The following is a 20,878-nucleotide window of genomic DNA, read 5'->3' as shown; positions in this document are numbered from 1 at the left end:
AGAAGAAAAGACTTGGGTATTTTTACCACTGTTACTGTAATGGAGGATCTCTATCTCCCCTCATCATCTCATTCCTTCCCATTTGGCAGTCACTACTGTATTCTCACCGTATCCCCTAACTCCACGTTACTTGTTTAGCTCACTTCCCTGTCTGCACACCTGACTCACCCGTGATGACAGAACAGCTCTGCTAATAGGGTCAGTCAGTGAGCTACTGCTGCAGAGCCGCAGGGGAGCACAAAACACTGGCTTTATTCCTGTAAGACCTATACATTACCTCTTCGCCCCTGCCCCCTCAGGAAACAAGTAGTGGATTTAAAAGGGGCACTGTCAAGTCATTTAGGCCCATTATTTTGCACTAGAAGAAATGGCCTTTAAAAAGCTCAATGGAAACACACTCTCATTCCATCTTTAAGTAATCTTGAAGGTTTCAATTGCAGTGCTGTAAACCACAATGCAAAAAAGCACAGACGAACATATCAGATCAGATATGAAACTGCCCAGACACACAAGAGTTCTGCTTGCCAAACTGACTGCAGAGCAAAAATAGAAATGAACACTGCACATAATTATAGTACTTTACATTCCCACTGCACTTTCCATCCTGAAAGATCCCAAAGTGCACACACATGTGCATGCATGAGCATTCAGAGAGGCAGGATACAGGAAAAATTCATTTGCTTGTGAAAGAGACCAAGAAAGCATGGTCTAGTAATAACAGCTTGTACTGAATCAAAGCCTTCATTAACACACACACAAACACACACACACACAGCAGCTTGCTGGAAATCATTATAATGTGAAGCAAGACTAAAGCCAAGCCACAGCAATCTGCAGATCAGCAGCTCTAGCACTTCTGCTGCTGCTGCTTAGAGTTTTCCCCAAAACAGAACATTAGAAATTGATCTTTTACTAGTTATTGTCCTCTGTTTCCCAGGGAAACTCAAGGTGCCAATTTCACTTTGCTACCCTGGGGCAGGGGCAGCTCTGGAGCTGTCCATCTCCAGCCTTCCCCTCTCCAGAGGTCCAAGCATCACTCATTTATCCTCCACCTCCGTAAGCTGCAGATGCCCCACCTTACGTACTCTCCAAACAGGAGAATCAACCCCAGGGATAACGTCCTAATCGTTGTGTTGTTGTTTTCTTTATGACAAAAGAAGAAATGAGGTTAGGTGCAAAGATCTGCTATCCACTTACATACCACTCAGGATGCTCTGTGTAGGGATGAAAAGAGAAGGACCAGGAGGAGGGGGGAAAAAAACAACCAACCAAACAACCCAACCTACTGGTCTCCAAACAGGAGCAGACATGACACTGGCACAAACCTCCAATTTTATCAGGAAGCAGAGGAGAAAAGAGCAAGCTCTAACTTTAGCCTCATTCTAGGATGCTGGGTCATTCCCTTCGCCTTCCTGCATGTTGGTGGCAATTCAGGTTTGTCCTCCGTGTATTAAATATTTCATAGCAGTTTGAAACTCCCATCTGAGCACACAGGCATTTCAATGCTGACTTGTGGCCAAGCATATATAGAATAGGGATAAGAAGTTAAAGAGAAGACAGAGAGGAAAAAGGCTCTGAAGGCAATACAGACAGATAAAAATGATAGGTCAGGAGGAGGGAAGGAAACAGTCTGAGGTTATGAAATGATATAACAGCAGCAGGCTAGATAAAGCTGGGATTTTATTTTTTAGTATTAAAAAAACCCAGGAATCTGAACAACAATACAGCATATAATGAAGTATTGTACACAGTGATGACCTGTTCCCATGAAGAGTTTCCCTGCCAGTAGCCTTAGCCCTCACACTAGGAGGAGGTTGATACGTGCTTTTGATGCTCCACACAGAAACATCTGTTCACCCAGCAATGTGCTGCAGTTATGTCTGAGGCTTGGTGGAGGTAAATGACCAGCATGTGCCCCTCTCAGCAGAGATTTTGGAGAAGGAAGAGATTTTGTCAAGGACACTGCAGCAACACCCTCCCCTATACTTAGGGGAACAGACATGGGATTGTTAATGTCCATAGAGGACTCCAGGTTTTAATAAGGTTACATCTGAGAGAGCCCCACACAATAAGCTGCATGGAAGTCAATTTATCGACCTGGGCACACAGGGCTAAGTCAAGCCTGCTGGGATTCAAAGTTGTTGTTGCAGGGCACATAGGTAATTCATACCTGATGCTTGAGGCCACCTCTATGGCTACAAGCGAGATACCAATGTGATTTCTTAAATTTCATTTAGTTTAAATATAGTCTGATGCATTATGCAGGAATGCAAGGAAGAGATTGCTTAAAATATGATTTTTATTTTGATCATGTCACTTTAACAACAAATAGCTGGCTGCTCAGTTCTGTTAGCAGGGAGACAGCAGGTGCTCAGCTGGCTGATTTAGCAGCAGCAGCAACCACCACTATGAGCTCTTGGATGCAATTCCCGGGCTGCAATTCCTTGCACCACTCAATGGCACTTCAGAGGCACGAAGAGGGTGAAGGGCTAATGGGAGCATAAAAAAAGGTGCAGGGAGAAGTCCAGGATGAAGGATTATTAAGTTAACAAATAAACCCTCGCTACCACTTCACTGGGACACTGTTGTTGGACCCCAACAGGCATCCACGTCAGCTGCCTTCCCCAAGGCTTGCGTACTCCCTCTCTCTGCACAGGAGATTTGGACACCACAGTCATGAGATTCCTTCCCCCCTCCCAAAATAACATGCCCACCTTAACCTGTGTGCAACATCAGCAAGATGCTCTACGAGCTTCTCAGAACCTCCCCAATGATTTCCTCTTATAAAAATCAAATCACTCTCTGCAGCTCTCCCCAGTGAGCAACTAGAAGGTAAGAAACTACATTGCACAGACTTGTGCACATAAAGCTAACAGTAATCCTATAAACAAGCAGGGTTCTGACAGTGTATCTTAGCACAGGGGGGTATGAGGGTGAATGGCTTGTAACACCAGATTGTTAAAGATGATCTTAAACTAATTTTAAAATTTAAAAATAGGAGAAGGGTCCATGTAACACTTAGAAAAAGAAAGAACATACTAAATACAGACCAACTTGGAGAAAAGATCCTGGTTGTTTCCTTTACTTCAACCATTTTCCCCAACTAGCAATGAAAGTTTTGTCCCAGCTGAAAGGCTGACAATCAGAGGACCAGGAAAATGATGTCCTCTTAAGTAGTGAGAAACTGAATGCTGTGATGTTAAAAGAAAATGGTATTTATTTGGCCCATGTCACATTCTCGTTGTTCTTTACTTACTTTTATTACTGTCTATATAAAGACTTTATTTATTCAATTGCTTTAATCTGAAGATAGCCAGTAAATTCAACACTCTCATACCTACAATTAAAGTATTATAGCTCACAGAAACCATTCACTATACCTCAACAGCAGTTTATTTTAGGCTTAGATATATCAGGCCTGATGACAATACCATTTTTTAGTCTATTGAGGGAGGGGAGAAATTTGTACGAGCCCAGTGAAAAACAAACATTCTTTTTGGATCATCTTTAAAACTACTCTGGACATTAGAAAATGTGCTTAAGGAAACTTAAAAAAGAATGTTTTGTTTTATAATCACACTATCAGTAAAAGAGGCCTCAGTACAAAATATATGTATGTCTGTGTGTGTGTGTGTGTGTGTGTATATGACTATATTAGCTGACTGTTATTGTTGGCTACTCAAGAAATCTAGGGCTTCAACAGTCCAGAATTTACAGGACAGGCAGCCTGGTGGGTCTCTGGTTTTGATTTTGTGCCAATTCACATTCACTCATGCTCCTGGATAAGTCATGACGCCGTCAGCAACTTCAGCCCAGCTGGAAAACTGGGTTAAGAAAGCAGTGGATGCTCACTGAAAACCAGGGCTTGCCTGCACAGGGATGCACAGGGATGCACTGGAAAGTCAAGCTGAAATACTTTAAGCAGACGGGTAAAATGGATTAAACCCCTGCGTGGATAGATTTATACAGAATACATAAGGGATTTGACTACTTCACAACTCAAGCGATTTTCACTAAATCAGATGAAAGCTAATTTAAGTCTAAATAAGGGTACGGTCAGATCAGCAGAGAAATTTAGTAATTGTAGGCTAACGAGTTGCCATCCCCCCAGTCAGATATGGTAACTCACCATATGTGCTTCCAGTCTTCTGTGATACAAAGAAATCTACAACATCCTCAGAGAAATCTCCCACAAACTGCTTTTGTGCTACTTAAAATCAGAGGGGACAGTTTGGCTTGGAGTCAAAAGTCTGGCACGTTAGCAGGGGCAGGCTACATGGGATGTCCCCAGAGTTACCAGTCTAGCACTATTCCCTGGCACCAAAATTAAATAGACAGTCAAACCTTTAATTTTTTCCAAGATGTCAAAAATATAGCTTTGACCCTGAGTGCCTTGGGAACAACCAGAGATGTTGCCACCAGGAAGGGCCATTCATCAAGAGCAGAGTATTTTACAGCACTTTACAGCACACAGTCACTCGAAGGAAATAAGAAACCGGAGATGGACAGCGAGGGAACTCCTGCGCACACAACTCCACAGCTGGGCAAGAGACCCAAGGAAGCAACCCGTTAGCTCGTCTTCGCAACAGCGACCGACCGTAAGGCCTCTCGCCCGAGGGCGCGCTCCCCTCTGCAACTGTTGACATGCCTTCGTGGCCTTAACAGAAAAGGCCTCTCACGCATTGACTTCCTTGCTTGGAGGAGACACCCAAATCGCTGGGGCTCAGCATCAGGCAGACAGACTTCCTCTAAGGCAGCCGAGACAGCTCAGCTTGCCACTGAACACAGGGGAAATACTGAGCTGGAGCAGTAGCTGTTTCCTAAGGGACAGTAAGTTGCCAGCACCAGGGAAAGGGCTATTTTCACAGCACACCTGATTCCTGTCCTTTCTGCCCCAGATCACATCACCCTTAACTGGGATTTTGCAAGCACGAGACAGCTAGCACCGAAGAGCAACTCCGTTGCTCCCCCAAGCACCCTGCGACTAGCGCAGGCCGGGGGGCAGGACGCTCCGTCTTACCCGTCCATACCCGTAACGCCTTCCAGCCAGCCCGGCAGCGAGGGCCGGCCTCTCCCGGCAGACCCGTCTGATCAGCGAGCGCGAGCGCCAGGGCTCGCCGCTGCGAGCGAGCGCGAGCTCCCCCGGGCCGCGCGGCATTAGAGCGGCTGCGGCGCGCGGGCGGCTCGCCTCTGCCCCGCCGGGCGCCCGGGGCCCCTCGCCGCCTGACCCCAGCCCCGCTGCTCCGGCGCCCTGCACGGGTTGGAAACAGGAGAGCAGCAGAAATAAAACAAAATAAATGTTAAAAGGGACCCTAGGGAGCAGGCTCAGACCACTAGGCTCATTCTACTCGCAGCTTAAATAGCATACAAAGCTCAAAAGACAAAAATGCCCAGTACAGCCTGTTACCCAAGCGGCAGCTCCCTGCTCTATCCAGCCTGTATTAACTCCTGTCAGCCCCTTCCCTTTCCCCGCTCTCAAATGTAGCGTAAACCCTTTTGTTTCTCCTCTGAAATACAGCAATTACTTTAGAAAAAACCTCTCCCCTCACCACTGGCAGGAATACCACAGCCTGAGACGGTAGCTCTCTTGATGATCACGAACGGCAGAATATTCCAGAAAAAGAGAAGGATTTGGGGAGGGGGAGGGGAGGAGGTGCCTGGGATCCAACCTTCTTCTTCTCCTGCCAACCCCCCTCCATCTCTAGCAGATTTCATTGATACTATCAGGATTTCCGTGGTATTTTCACCCAACCCTCTCTCTCCCTCATTCCAACTTCTGGCTAAGCTCAGCCAAAGGAGCACAAGAACAACACACTGCTCCACTTTTCTCTCAGGCTGGACAAGTAAGTCTTCTGCTAGCCACATGTAAGCCATTAAAAATATATTAACATACCCAGCAGGGTCTGTCACTTTTGCTTTTCTCTCCCCCCCTCCTTTCTTAAATACAGAGAAGGAAGAAATCTTGCCACAGTAACAAGAGGTTTTCATCAAGTCTCATTACCTCAAGCACAGCCGCGCACCACAGCCCCCACAGCGAACAGCCTTCAGTTCCCGCTGTCATTAAAGAAACGAAGATCTTAAACAACAAAAACTAAACCCAGGGTAGCATGAAGTTGGGAGCATGCAAATGAATAAGGCAGGGAAGGGTGCGCAAAAACGTAATGGGAAAGCAAGAAAAAAAAGTGGCTGGACAGGGGAACCTCTCACCAAAAAGGCATGGGACAGGTTCAGCACAGCTTACGGGGTTAGGTGTGTGTGGGGGGTGGGGGGAGGAGGATTTTTTCAAAATTTTAGGCTGGTGTCAGAGGTATGCTACATTTCTCAGCAGCCTGGTGACGCAGCAACACCCCTCAAAATCAGTGAGTTTCAAGGTAAAGGAAGACCAGCCACTAGGAAAAGGAACTAGCTTCTTCTAAGTCTAGGATGCTGCAAGGATGACTTTGCATATTCTTTGCCACACGTCCACTTTTTCTCTGACAGGTCCTAGACCCTTCTGCAGTGCTTTGTGGCCCAGCTTTCCTGGAGTTGCTGCACAGCACATAGTAGCCTGTAGCAGTAGCTCTGCGCCCGAAGGAGACCTGTTGTTGTTACTGGTTGGGGAAGAAGGTTTGAAGGGTGGGAGGCAGCAACTCTGCATTAAAACAAGGGATTCCTAAACCAAGAGGTTGTTAGTCAAAGGGCTATCAAAGCACCCTTATCCTTAAACTGTAGTTTTTCAAGTATTTCTTCGGGCAAATCGTTGAGTTAAGCAGCTTTCCTCCCCACCCCGGCTACTTTAATCCACATCAATTCCCTGATCCAGTTCAGCGTGCAGCAGCACGCTCAGATGTACCAGTACAAGCAGCTCAGGAGCAGCAGCAGCATAGGCTGCAGAGAGAATCACTCGTAAAACTACACCCTCAGATTCAACAGCCAAGTCACTTAGATAGGTCCAAGGGACTAAGACACTGCAGGCAAACCTCATGAAAACAAAGATAAAGGAAGAAGGATGCTTTATGCAAGGCTAACTGTAAAGAGATGACCTGAGCCAAACAGAATGTAAAAAGTCCTAAAATCTGGTGACTCTGTGACCATGTTTTATGCACCTCTAGAAGAAACACAACTATTGTTTCCCCCTGCAGGGGCGGGATAGGCAAAAAAAAAAAAAAAAAAAAAAAAAAAAAAAAAATCTCTGCCTTGCAAGGCAGGGACTACAGTCAGGAAAGGCAGAGCTATGTGGGAGAGCCAACTGATGGCAGACAAGGCGCTCAGAGGAGGATGAGGACTTGAGGCAGGCAAGGAGTGGAGAATGTATGAGGACAACACAGAAACAGGATGAGAATGTTGGGGGGGTCCAGCCTGGGGCCAGAGAAGGAGGTCATGGGAAGAAGCAAGGAAGTACTGCAGACCTCTGGTGTTCACAATCACTGCAGTTGTTAACAGTTCAGCTGGCCAGCACCTAAACAGTTCATACACCTGCTAGTTTTGGATTTAGTTCAGATAGTTTTTGGATTAATTACATCCATTCTGTAGAAAGATACACACATCACATAGCAAGGTCTACAGAGATTGCAGAAGCAGAGCAGAGTGTAAGCAAAATGCCTGACTAAACTAGGAACAGATTAGAAAATAAAACAAATTTTATAAATGATATAACATAAATCAAAGATGTATTCACCTCTGCAGCATTGAAACCTGTTCTATGCATCCTATCTTGGAAAGGGAATGCAAGGAACTGAGACAGTTCAGCAAAAGGCAACAAATGAAGAGGAGAGATTTTGGAAGGCAGCAAAAACTTACACTAAGTCCACACATGCCAAACTACATCTGTATACTAGGGGAAAAAATTTTTTTGAGTGCAGCCAGAAAGTTACCACACGTCAGGCCTGTGACACAGTGGGTGTATGTTCTTCTTCCCAGGAAATCTATGTATCCTCTCATTGCCAGCCACCGCAACCAGAAGGAAAAGAAGGAAAAGAAGGAAAAGAAGGAAAAGAAGGAAAAGAAGGAAAAGAAGGAAAAGAAGGAAAAGAAGGAAAAGAAGGAAAAGAAGGAAAAGAAGGAAAAGAAGGAAAAGAAGGAAAAGAAGGAAAAGAAGGAAAAGAAGGAAAAGAAGGAAAAGAAGGAAAAGAAGGAAAAGAAGGAAAAGAAGGAAAAGAAGGAAAAGAAGGAAAAGAAGGAAAAGAAGGAAAAGAAGGAAAAGAAGGAAAAGAAGGAAAAGAAGGAAAAGAAGGAAAAGAAGGAAAAGAAGGAAAAGAAGGCTGCTTAAACAGATAGCAAGGCAGATTTTTTTCCCCGTTCCTACCAAACTGGATACACTATGCGTATAGGCTTCACTGTGGAGCCTCACAATTGGCATTTCCACAGCCTCACAGACCAACAGCTCTCCCTAGCCCTTAAACATAGAGGGCTCGTAAACACTGTAACATAAAGGAAATTGAAAGTCCTGCTTAAACTGATTGCAGAGATACACTGGAGTCTTACCCATGCTCCAGAGTCTGACAGTAATGTAATTAGGTCAGAGAATAGCTCTGTTGTAACAGATTCCTTTCATTTGGCTCTATCCAAGGTGCAGAGACATACAAATGCTGCATCAGCGTGTATCTGTTTACTTGCCAGCAGTCCAGATTCTTGAAAACATACTCCGAGTGACTAGCATGTCTCAGATCACAGCTCAGGCCCTTGATGTGGGCTCCCAGCTCTGTACATCTGCAACTGCCTCCAACAGCAGAACGGTGCTAAGGACAACAGAGTTCAAGTCAAGAAACAGCTGCCTGCAATAAATGCCAAAGCAGAAGGGGAGAGGGAGGGCTGACTCTAAGCAGTGCATGCAAGAAAGACACTTGTATTGATGCAGGCTAAGGTCATCCCAGGGACCAGGAGTTTGACACCCATGATTAAAGCATAATCAGGAAATGTTTCCTGACAGTGAAGTCTATTAGACTGAGGAATGGGCTCCCAAGGGAAATGCAGGAAGTCTCATCCTGCTATCTCTGTAAAGAGTGACAAGACAGGCTGTAGCAAATAGAGCCCTAAGACCAGTGAGATAGCCTAAGGGGACAGTCCCACAAGGCGCCTCCTTCAGGAGTAACACTGACTTAAGAAATTCCCTCCTGCAATATCCCTTCCCCGGTTCTGCCAGCACTGCTGCTTGCAAAAATGCACCATCAACTAGATCATTTTAACTCGGGTCATTTCACGCATTTAGAGGGATGGGATTTTTGAACTGTATCAGGTCATTGATCCATTTTACAATACTGTCCTATTAGTAATTGCATCAGCACAACTGATGGAATGACACTGATGGTACAGGACAGAAATGTCAGGTGGGAGACAGATAAGAACCTTTTTGGACTTGCTTTAGTTATCTTTATACTAACCCTGTGTGCATGAATTTGTAAAAAAAAAAAAAAAAAAAAAAAAAAAAAAAAGACAGTGGAGAAAAAGACTGGGGTGGAAAGAGTTACCTAAACCCATGATTTAGCAGGTAATTGGACAAAGCCTAGCATACGTGGATATGATCTTCATTTATAGCACAGAACGTTCCTGTTAATAACAGATATGATATCATGAAAGTTACAGACCCACTGGGCCAGCACTTAGTGCTTTAGATTTTAAAAGATTTTCTTCAATTTTGACTTTATTTAAATGTTTAATTGATTCCCCTTCATGTTTTATTTTCACATTTTTAATGGGGGAAGGATCCATTTGGCTCTGAACTGTGCAGTTCCACAGGAACATATACTTTGCCTCTACTAGTAGACTTTCATCTCTTTTTTTCTTGGTGGAGGGGGAGGTGGAGGAAAAGTGTTAAGAACATCACAAAGTTCAAAATTAATGTCTCAACTTGCAACACACTTCCCCCTCTCCCACAACATCAGTTGCAGAAGCTACCCACAGTTGACGATACTCATGAAGCTCCACATGGTTCTACTTCCCTTGATTTTTCCTCAGCCTCAAACTTTGGCTCTGCTCAGGTTTTCCTGGTCCTTAGAAGACAGGTCAGACTCCAACAATTCCAGCTTCTCCTTCCCTCGCTTTGATAAAGCTCCCACTACGCCATCTGTGAAAACCTATTGTTATAGCAAAGCATAAAAGTTTGTTTGACAATCCCCAATGCCTTTGGATTTTTCACATTGTGGTTAGTATTCTTAAAAATGACTTATTCTGCATTACAGCCAGAAGACTTCAGTAGCATCCAAGCCTCTTGTACCCAGCAGCATGTAAGCACACAGGAACAAATGCCTGTGCCTGACTAACATCTCTTTCAGGAATTAGACAAGCAAGGAAGGTTATTTTACTTAAGGTAGAAAGACTTCAAAATGGTAGACAAAACAAATAGAGTGTTATTTTATAGCACCTGTAAGTTGAAGACAATCTTCACAAACCAGTCTAAGAAAAGTTTCAGTGCACCAGGAAGTAACCAGGCACATAGCGAGTACTATGTACTCAGCCTAACTCAGTGAGTATTTTTTGCAGCTCCCTTCTACACTCAGTCATGAAGGATATAGATCATTACAGCCTCCAGCTACAGAGCTGTAGCTCACAGTGTAGCAGCTCACACTTTTAGCTCTGGAGATCCCCAGCTCAATCTGCTGCATGTCAGCCAAGAGGGCAGCTGTCATATAATTACAGCCACAACTTCGCATGTGAAAAAGTAAGGAGAGCGAACAGAGATCTTATTATAGAATCCCGGTTGCAACCTGCTGAACAGCTCTCTGTTTAAAGTAACTTTTTGTAAAGGAGGAAAAAAAAAAATGTCTTCCAAATCAGCAACAAGTCAGTTGTTACAAATGTCTACATCTAGTAGTTAAAGCACATAAGCCTGCACAGTCATTGAGTAAGGCTCTGGTCCTTTATCAGCGAAAAAGGGCTACTCTCAAGGCTGCAACCAAGCAATTCGAAATCCACCAAGGGGTCCAGCTTTTTTCTGAACTGTAGGCATTCACCAGACAGCAAGCCACTTGGACATCCATATTACAATTCAGATTCAAGAAACCTTGTTTTCTTAGCTTAGATATATCTTGCTTTCTCCAAACTGTACATACAAGTTCTCAGGGAGACTTAACAATACAGAGAACTTTGGAGGAGAGTATGTTTGAACTACAAAGATGTAAAACATGGCAAAAAAAAAAATCAATTTCAAATGAAAAGATCTTTCAATGGCTGCCACACAAAACAATTAGACCAAGTTTCTTCTATCTGTGATCTTTCTGTAGATCCTTCTGTACACGCACAGCAATTTTCAAGACAAAATTTCCCAAATCAAGATGTTCAAAGCCAGAATTTAAAACAATACAAAATAGTTTTAAAGTAACATTAGTTTTACCCCAATAATTATTCTAGAAATCTCTCTCTCTCTCTCCCCCCTCAGTAAAGCTATTTCAGGCTTAAGAGACATTCCTATCCCTCTCTACAGCTCAGCAGCACAGAACCTGTGAGAAGTCCCCATTGCCTGCAGTCAATCAACCATCCTGGACCACCAGCAATAGATCGGAGCTAACACTCTGGCTTGTTGCAAACTGCTCACCTGCTTGCTAAACACTACTCAGAGTAGACTGATCTGACTCAAACATTTCAGTACCTGCTAGAACACAGACTAGCTGAAACACGTCAACTAGGTTCATGCACACTGCATCAGTGGCCTTTCAAAACTCCCTGACAAGAAACGCAGTGCTTCTGACCAGAGTTGAAGGAGAGGTACCTAGCAGACAGTCAAGCTAAAAGGTGTCCAGACAAATGCTAATTCAGATAAAGCACAACGCTGCAACAGTTAACCATACAATTCAGCACAAATGCAGGCACACTAAATAGTTTGTATTTAAACTAGTTAAACTTTCTTGTGACAACCCCCTGTCAGCCTTGGTTCTAGAGATCCAATTTTCATTTTGATCAGACTTTCTGTTCCTCCCACACCCCAAGCAGGACTGGCTCAGAATATCTGACCATCTCCCTTTCTCAAAAGGGGGTGGGAAAGACAATCAAGGACACGAAGCCTGGTTTTGAAGAAAGCAATGCACAACTACAGTAGCACAGAAGCATTTGGGGTTCATGACATACACACAGCAAAACCTTGGCTGGGTTCATCGCACAGAAGAGACCCATAGAGTGCTCGCCTCTCCTTACCTATGCAACCACAGAGAGCTCACGAACATCTGAGCTACGCTTGTGGTAGAGTCCAATATAAGCAACTGCAAGCAGAGATCACTGAAACGAGACACCATTATGCTGTTTTCTGGTATTATTTCTGTAAATTTAGCACTGCTAAAAGGTTCCAGATAGGCAGTCTCTGGAGACTGAAAACCTCTCCCTACCCTCAGAAGAAACGCAGGGAGAATAGCAGCAAACATACACTTGTCTTTCTCATCTCTCCCAGCCTGCCGAGGCTGGGATGACTGACAAAGGTGCAGAATGAGGGATATGCATAAATTACTAATATTGCGGTAGCAGTCTCACTGTTGCTGTGATAGTCTAAAGACGTAACAGAGACAGGCTCTGCAGGGAGACGTTACTTCGAAATCATTCATTCAGGAAACTTACATACTGAGGAGAAAAGAATCATTCTGTGGTGAACTCTATCAAAAACCTCAGCTTTAAGACCCTTCATTTCTGAGTCAAAACCAATTTTAACAAGAAAAGGGAAAGAACAGGAAATCGATGCGAAACATAAGGAACTTTGGGTTTCAAATGAGCAACACCGGAGAAGCATTACTTTTGGACACATATCCTAACGCACTTCTCATTCCCGACCTGGAAAGTCCATCCCACTTCTGAGAGCCAGATAAGTGTTTTTCTCCACAATCTCTCTGCTGAAATAGCCAAGTGGCATACCAGCGAGAGGATAATGGGTAGCTGTGCACTAGGAAATGGAAGGAAGCCAAAAAGCCACTTCAGCCTGCTGCTCAGGCTGAAACACGTACTTTAAAAGTGCAAGGCTCCAGATTCGCATTCTCCCAGATCTTTTATTTCATTCTAGGTCTCATGCTAAATCTATTGCCACGGAAGCCAAGTACGCATAAGCAGTACATCAGAAAATGCAGCTTTCTACCAAATTTTCTTTTTCCTCTCCCTTGTTGTGAGGGGCATAGATTATGCAGGGGTATTGGTTTATTCTGGGACTAATGACCTCAACGTTGACATTGCTGAAGAAAGTTAAAATCAGTTATTTTCATCTTTCTTAGTAATCAACATAAATTTATTTTTCATTAAAAAAAAAAACAAACACTTTGCCTCTCAAAATAATTGAAATAGCTACTGAAATGTTTTCTTTACCAAAATCCTGGAAAAACTCAAGTTTATTAATAACATTTTGAATAAAGTGGCACAACATTTCTCCACATCAAAAGAAAAGGAAGCTGTCAATTTTTCACACAAGAGAGAATCCATTTTTAAAACTAGTATTTTCTATTAAAAATTCTTGCATTTAAAATAGGAAAAAGGTTTCCACCAACTCCAGACACTGATGGAAAGGGAAAAGAAAAAGAAAAGAAAGAAATAAACAAGCCCTACCCCCAACTGGATGGCATTCCTCTCTTTGGGTGCAATGTGGTAATATTTGACTGATGCATCTGATCCATTCCAAAATTCCAGGCGATGTTTTAATCATCAATGAGCAGAATCCTATTAATTTTCAGGAAAAAAAAATAGAAAAACGATAGAATATGGAGGCAGAAGGACACAGAGCAGCTGGCATTTGTCTAGCAGATCCAGCTGATTTAACTAGGACCATAATTATCAGCAGATTAAAGAATTAGATGATGGCAGAAACTGATATCTACTGGTATAACTCCTCCTCCCTTCCATCTCTTGCTGCCATTTCAGCTTATCCCAATCTCCCACTATAGCTTGAAATGAGAGTCCCATACCAAAGGGAATGAAATAGGAACAGGGAAAGGAGTGGAAAGATATAAAACAGAATAAAATATAAAAGTATAATAGGGTAAAGTATAAAGAGACCATTGGCACACAGCCAAGAGCCTGCTCAGGACCTTGCTATGGCATAAAACAGGAGGGGTAGACATGTAGAAGGGCAAATGGGAGGAGATGAAGGTTCTGGTGGCCCCTGAGCTCAGGGTGGGGAAGAAATGGCAGCAAACAGTACCCAGATGAGCCCCAGAGAACACCATGAGCTCAACATTCAGAAGCAACAAACAACACACCAGGCGACTCTCCAGCATGGTGTCTGCTGTGACAGGCATCTTCATTACTGATGGCATGGTCACGGAAACACAGTGTGAGCCTTCCATGTTAAACAAGGCTTCCCAGCCTGCCCATAAATTCATTTTGCTACCAACCACACCCACATCAATCGAACAACCACTTCTGTTCTGAAGCAAGCCTCCGCTTACAGTCATGCACCAAAACAGCTGCAACGGTTGCATTTCAACACTGACAAGCCCTGCAAGCCCTCAGGACCAGCCAATGGAAGAGGCAGCTTAACCCCAAGGGCAACGTACCTGTCCCAACAGCAGCCAGAAGGCCAGCAGGAGTCCGCAAGGCCGACTGACCTGCCAAACCAGCCCACCGCCCAATCAACCAACCTGGAGTCATGCATTTTCCCACTAGGAGATAGGCTGAACAGTCAACAGGATGGCATGGAAATACTCATGGTCTACTTGGCTTACTGCCCATTTGGAAACACAAACTGCACAAAGGTCTCTGAGCACATAAGTGAGTCGCCCAGTTGTACCTTAGGGCTGTTCTGTGTTCCCAAGTACTGGGACAATTAAGAGAAAAGAAGAGCTGGATGAGGAAGAGTGAAAAGTGCAAGAACAAGCTAAGGCACTGCAAAGGGAAGGGAAATGCAGGTTGGAAGGTGCAGTATTACAGTAGGAAAAGTAGTTCCTGCAGTCTGGAGCTGGAGCGAGGGGAAATGGGAGGGGGCTGTTAGTAGTGAGAAGGCAAGTGAAGGCATGCTCCAGTAGGAGAAAGGAAGAGCACGTGGCCCAGTGCTGATAAATCAGGTGCACGGCCAAAGTCTTATACCCGCTCCAAAGCATCTGACCAGGGGGAGGGGGCTGTAGCATAAGCAACAAGCAGGATCAGCAACAAGCACGCTTGCCCTGCAGCTTTGGGTAGTCATTTAAAGTATCTCAGGTCCAGACCATTAAGTACCTTGAAGATAAGGATGCAGGCCTTGAATTTGATGCAATATGATCACATGGAGCTCATACAAGGGGAGAATGATACACTCCCAGGTACAAGGGCAGCACAGCTGCAGCTCACTTCCATTAGGATCCTCAGAGCACACAGCTTCATACCGAGGCAGGCTGCATTTGTAACCAACCCCTCTTGGCCTGTCAGGAGGGCTTGAACCCTGGAGCATCAGCAGTGAAAGCACAAACCTCTGCCTCATGCTCTTAAATAATTAAACTCCGTGGGAGCAGCAGCAGACTCATAAAACTCTTACACAAACCAAGCCAGCCATTAATGGGGGTCAAAGATGAACGCTCTATTTTTTAAGTGTGCTTTGATGCGTGGGGAGAGTGGTGAGAGGAGATCTTCATTACTCTCTCTGGAACCTGATGAATTTTCTCTTTCCGGACTATCAACACCTCCTGCTTCCACCCGAACCCCATGCTGCTGGCAATCATCCGGACAGCCAGAGACAATTAGAAGGTGTGTTTGGACGACATCTATGCTAGCTGGTTACCTGCAGGTGGGGAAGCAAGAGACCTGGCTGAGAAATGCCGGGCTCTACCAAACATCCAGTCTGTGCTTATTGCAAGGTTTGGGTTTCACACAGATGCAGCTGGGTGGGATTCCCGGGCCAGCACAATACTGAAAGTCATACAAGCCACAACCTAACACACCATCTCCTATACAGCAAGGCATGGAGTACAGCACAAGCTAGTAAAGTCTGTGGGGATTATTAGCCTGGGCTCTGTGCCAGAGCGGGGAGCTGCCGCGACGATGGGGAGGTAGCCTACAGCACTGCAGGTCAGCAGGGAGGAAATGGAAGTCCCCCAACAGGCAAGGGGAGGCAGCAGCAGGAAAAGCAAGACCCAGTTGAGGAAAAGGTCACAGAAACACTAGTCTGACCTGTCCCTTCTGGCCTAAAAATATACATAATACACACACATGCATTATATATGAGAGCTTTCTCACATATACTGGTTTGTTCAAATACTTGAAGCAGAGCTGTACTCTTTCACTGTCCACATGTCCTTTGCATTTCCCCCATCCACATCAGAGTTTTGGAAATGGTTATTTAAGCTTTCCATTAACAAACAAACAAACAAACAAACAAAAAACAGGGAGGTTGGGGGGGGGATGCAGGTTGTCTTGTGGAAGAGGTCACCATATCGACACAGAAAACAGCAGCACGCAGGGGATGTTTGGATTTTACCAGCTGCAAGCCAAACCAGCACTGCTCTGTGAAAGCAGATCCTTCCAACTCAAGCCGACAAGGCCGAGACTCTGCCGGCCTCTTTTCTCTGCTGCTGCCTTTGCTCCACAGAGGAGAGGCCAGAGATTGGAAGAGGCTCACCTGCACCCACAGCACTGTGCACGCTGAGGAGCTCCAAAAGGAATCTTTTCTCCAAAAGGAGTCCTTTTTGCCCACCAGAACTAGGTAACAGAGCATCAGAAGGGCTCAGTGAGAAAATAAATGATGTGTTGGAATTAGAAAAGCCTTCAGCCTAATGAGAAGCTCAGGCAAAAGCAAAGCATCTGCCTGCTGGGCAAGGGAACAGCCCTTCCCACGGCTTCCTGGGCTACCACACACCACATAAGCAAAAAGGTAAATCAAGAGAGAGTGCACATGATGTGTAGGGGCCAAGTATTCACGAGCGGTCTCCGTATTGTGCTGAGACAGCGGCTAGCATAGCAGGAGGCCTTAGAGGACACGGAGGCCTGCAGGGAAGCAAAGTGAGCTTTTATTTTAAGCAGCACTGACAGACACCTATTCTTTCAGGTCACTAGGAACCTTCTTCCAGCAAACTCTCTTAACTTTCCTCCAAAAGCAAAAGTATTAGTTTTGCACACAACAGAAGCACCCAGCCTTCCCAGCATGGCAAAAGCAGCAGCTGTTGCTTCCATTATTCCTGGAAATAAAGGGGAAAACAGCTAGGACTCCTAAGCCTTGGCACCTCTTCCCTTTTGGCTACGGGAGCTACAGTTACTATTCAGGACAGAAGTGCTCAACAGGGCACACATTCCAGGGGGCTGAGCTATCCCATGTGGCCAGACTCAAAATGGCAGACAGCACTGAATAAGATAATTAGAAAGTGCAACAGAAACCACAACACAGAAGCAAGCAGCTTCCATTACAAGAAATTATTCTCTAGCATGGTTAGACTCGCCACCCCCTATGCTGGGTCATGGTGGTACCTCAAGAGCGCACTGCTATTATCTGTTTGCAATCTCACATTTCAGTCAGTCTTTCTGCTTAATGCATGAAAAGTAGGGCTAATCAGATTCACTCTCTCTTTCTGCTTAATGTCTTCAGTTCCCAAGTATGTTCTGTAGCTGTAGTGCTTCAACTGATCTTCAGCTAACACTTGCCAGGAGCATACGGTGCGCAAAAAAAAAAAAAAAAAAAAAAAAAAAGAGAGAGAGAAAAGGAAAAAAAAGGAACTACCTATTTATTTCAGGCCTTCTTTCCCCCCATTATGTTCAACATTCCTTCTACAGTCCAGCTTTTGAAAACAAATTTCAGAGGAAATTCCCATTTCCCTCTCTACACCACACCCACCTCTCAAATGAGTTCCTTTCTTCAAACTGCTCCTCCAGTGGTATCTGAGTAATTATTTATAAGTCTGTCAGGCTTTATTCTCACTCTCTGGAACACCTTTTTAAAATATTCCCTCACTAGGAACTTCCGCAGAAGGATGTCTTCGGCTGGCACTGTAATATCTCCTCTTTGTTAACGTATGTGAAGTGACCATCTCACGTGCTCCTCCCTGCCTCCTCCCAATACTATTTGATTATTGCAGTCCCATATGCGAACTCTAGTATGCCCTCAGCATTTCTGGGCTGAGTACAAAGTGTCTTCTAATAAGGCCCTGAAACCCTGAAAAGGTTGCTTCTTTCTTCACTGCATTCCTTAGCCCTCCACGAGGTAGCTGGTGCACTGCTGGGATCAGCAGCAATAGCTTGATCTTCATCAGAGTGATCATTGCAACAGCAGAGAAGCCCAAAACAAAACAGATTTCCTGGATCTTTTTACTGAATTTGCGTGCTAGAACTGGCTTACAGAAACACCAACTATCACAAATAGTGTTAAGCAGTACAGGAGGAGAGTACAACCCATTCAAGTACCATTTCAAATACAACTGAAAGATTTGCCAGAACATCAACTACTCAGCAAGTAACTACAAGAGATGAGAAAAAGATGTAGGTGGAGGACAAGAGTGCCAGGATACATATCTCTATCCAGAAGGAGCAAGAAATGGAGACAGCAGAGAGAAAACTGCAACCAGTTCCTGCATCTGTATGTGCCTCCTGCCTAATACCCACTACCTCAATCAGAACAGTGGTAGATCCCGAGAAGATTTCAATTCTCCAGCTCCTTCACTAACATCTTCCCCAGAGGCTCAACTCATGTGCAAGGGGATGGAAGGAGGGAGAGGGCGAAAAAAAAAATAGTAACTTCCCACTAAAATTACATACAGCATTTTCTATGTCATTTGCTCTCTTCCAAATGTGTCTTCTATATATATGTTTTGCAGCTGTCCTGTAAGTATGTGAGATTAAAATTATTTATATGTGCATATATCTCCTTGAAAACAAAGACACCTTGTACTTAGCACATCCAGTGGCACCATTATTTAGTATCTATACACTGGTTCTCTCCTTTATTCACTGCATCTTTAGATCACACATCCACTGTAATAGCCACCCTGTGTATAATTATACCACCTAAAGCAGCACAACCACACAATCCTATTTTTACCAAAACGTCTTCATAAACAAACAAGGAGAATTTAGATTTAAATGCTCAAACTCAACTGCAGTATAGCATGAAACACATCTCTATATACTAACAACTCTCAAGTTTGGGCAAATTCCCTCTTCCCTCCCTACTCTGCTTATTCCAAGACAGCTGTGCCAAACATTCCTGATTTGTGCAGCACACCAATTGCAACCTGCCCTCACCTCACGTATGGCTACGTGGTCAGTTCACACACACACAGGCTCACTGCATCCAACTGCTTTGGGCACACTACTCTCCAGTGACACCATCTTCACCATCATGCTATATAAAATTCAGTAGACAGACACATTATCTGCTCCCTTAGTCATAAAGCAGTCACTGTGGGTCAAGAGATGCCTCCATGGAGTCTCCCAAATGCACACTCTCACCTGTATCCTGGCCCTGCTAAGTATACACTTGGCTGTGCATCTCATCAGGTTACAAATCCACCTCTCCCTGCTACATACACAAACAGCGAGGGCTAATGCGGATACACTGGTTTACCAAAAACAAACCTCAGACAGAAACACTGTTATATGATTTAGTGGAAGCAAAGTTCTTTGCCAGTTCCCAAGCAGTTTTGCCTGCTGCCCTACATATATACATGTATACACATATGCCAGCTGCATCTTGCTCTACCTCCCCTCCTCCCAAAGCAACACACCAAGCAGACCCCAAAGTCACCCAAACAGCCTGAAGCCTGAGTTCCAGCACTGCCCTGGCTCCATTGCATCCCCACAATAAGACGATGTCCACTCTGCACTACCGCAGCAGTGTCCCGCAAGGCCTTCCCAATTGCCAGTGGGGCCTGGACGTTATTTAAGCAACTGCATCTGGGGCAACTGCAATTCACGTTTCAAAGATGGGGAGAATCCTTCCCAGCAGCGTGGTACCTGACTTCAGGCCTGGCTCACCACACATCTGCAGAAAAATCTGAATTCACCCTGCCCTTGCCATTTATCCCAGATGTCAAGGACTGTCTGGTCCCATCAACTCTGAGGCCTTAGTCCAAACTGCCATCATCACCTCATTCAGTGAAGCTCTTTCACAAGCATAGCCTACACTGACTCCTCAGGCAGATGCCCCCTCCCCTCACCAGGAGGGGGATACAGCTACTATTTTTAAGCTCTTGTAATATCCTTAGGCTCTGCCTATTAGCGGATGCCCTAAAATGCACTCCCTTTAGCAAAAGGCTCTCAAGAACTATATAGTATGTCTTTTATTGAGGAGACAGTGAATCTCAAGTTCTTCCCTTTTCGATTTGGAAAACACTCCTTGGAAATAGAACCAGCATCTGGAAGCATACAAGTATATCCTGGGGAAAGGAGGAGAGGAGGGAAAGGGAGTGAACTGAAAATGAAGATTGATAGCGAGGCTTCACATTACAGCTGAACCAAGCTAATAGTTCACTTCTGCCAAATAAGGGAGGCCCCACTTCCACCTTTCTTTTATTCCCAACCCCTCGCTTCTAGCTACACAATCTTACCCCTCCTATGCTGCAGCTCTGATGCTAGCCTGAAACCCAGAAAGCAGGTTCAGCTTTCTACCCCAGCAGAAAACTATTTAACTTTTTTTTTTTTGGGGGGGGGAAGGGGGGAGCAAGGCAGTTTTCACGAAAGTTTAACAAACTGAATCCATTCAGAGTGGGCATAAGGCAAGGAACACAGCTGCAGAGCCATGAGCAAGGCTTGACCTCTCCTCTTAAAAGGGAGCAAAATGGTTGGACTGGTTCCATAAGAGCAAGAAAATCCTTCCCTATTTGCACAAAGCTATGGTTTCACCAGACAAGTGTACCAGACAGCACAAAAGAATAAGACTAGCTGAAAAGCTTGCAATAGATGAGTTTGTCAGCAATCTTAAAATACGGCATTTTACCTGTTTTTAGGCTCTACCTATCAACAGCATTTCTGAACTGGATGATGAAGGCAGTCATGCTGGTAAAGAGTGACATCAAAATAGAGCAGACCCAAACCGGACAAAAGT

The 20,878-nt window shown here is 44.6% G+C and overlaps 1 protein-coding gene across 4 annotated transcripts in view; it reads right to left on the bottom strand.

Annotated features, from left to right (window-relative positions):
- Positions 1–20,878, bottom strand: part of TCF20 (transcription factor 20) — a 134,539-nt gene that overhangs the window by 107,314 nt on the left and 6,347 nt on the right. For 3 of the 4 annotated variants that reach the window (XM_062587022.1, XM_062587013.1, XM_062587060.1), the window contains exon 2: positions 13,489–13,599. The exons of the other annotated variant lie outside the window; for it this stretch is intronic. The gene's annotated coding sequence lies outside the window, so the exon portion shown is untranslated. The remainder of the gene's footprint in view (positions 1–13,488; positions 13,600–20,878) is intronic. 4 annotated transcript variants of the gene reach the window in all.

Source organism: Rhea pennata, chromosome 1 (genome assembly GCF_028389875.1).
Source record: "Rhea pennata isolate bPtePen1 chromosome 1, bPtePen1.pri, whole genome shotgun sequence".
Lineage (NCBI taxonomy): Eukaryota > Metazoa > Chordata > Aves > Rheiformes > Rheidae > Rhea > Rhea pennata.
This window is presented reverse-complemented; position numbering and strand designations above follow the sequence as displayed.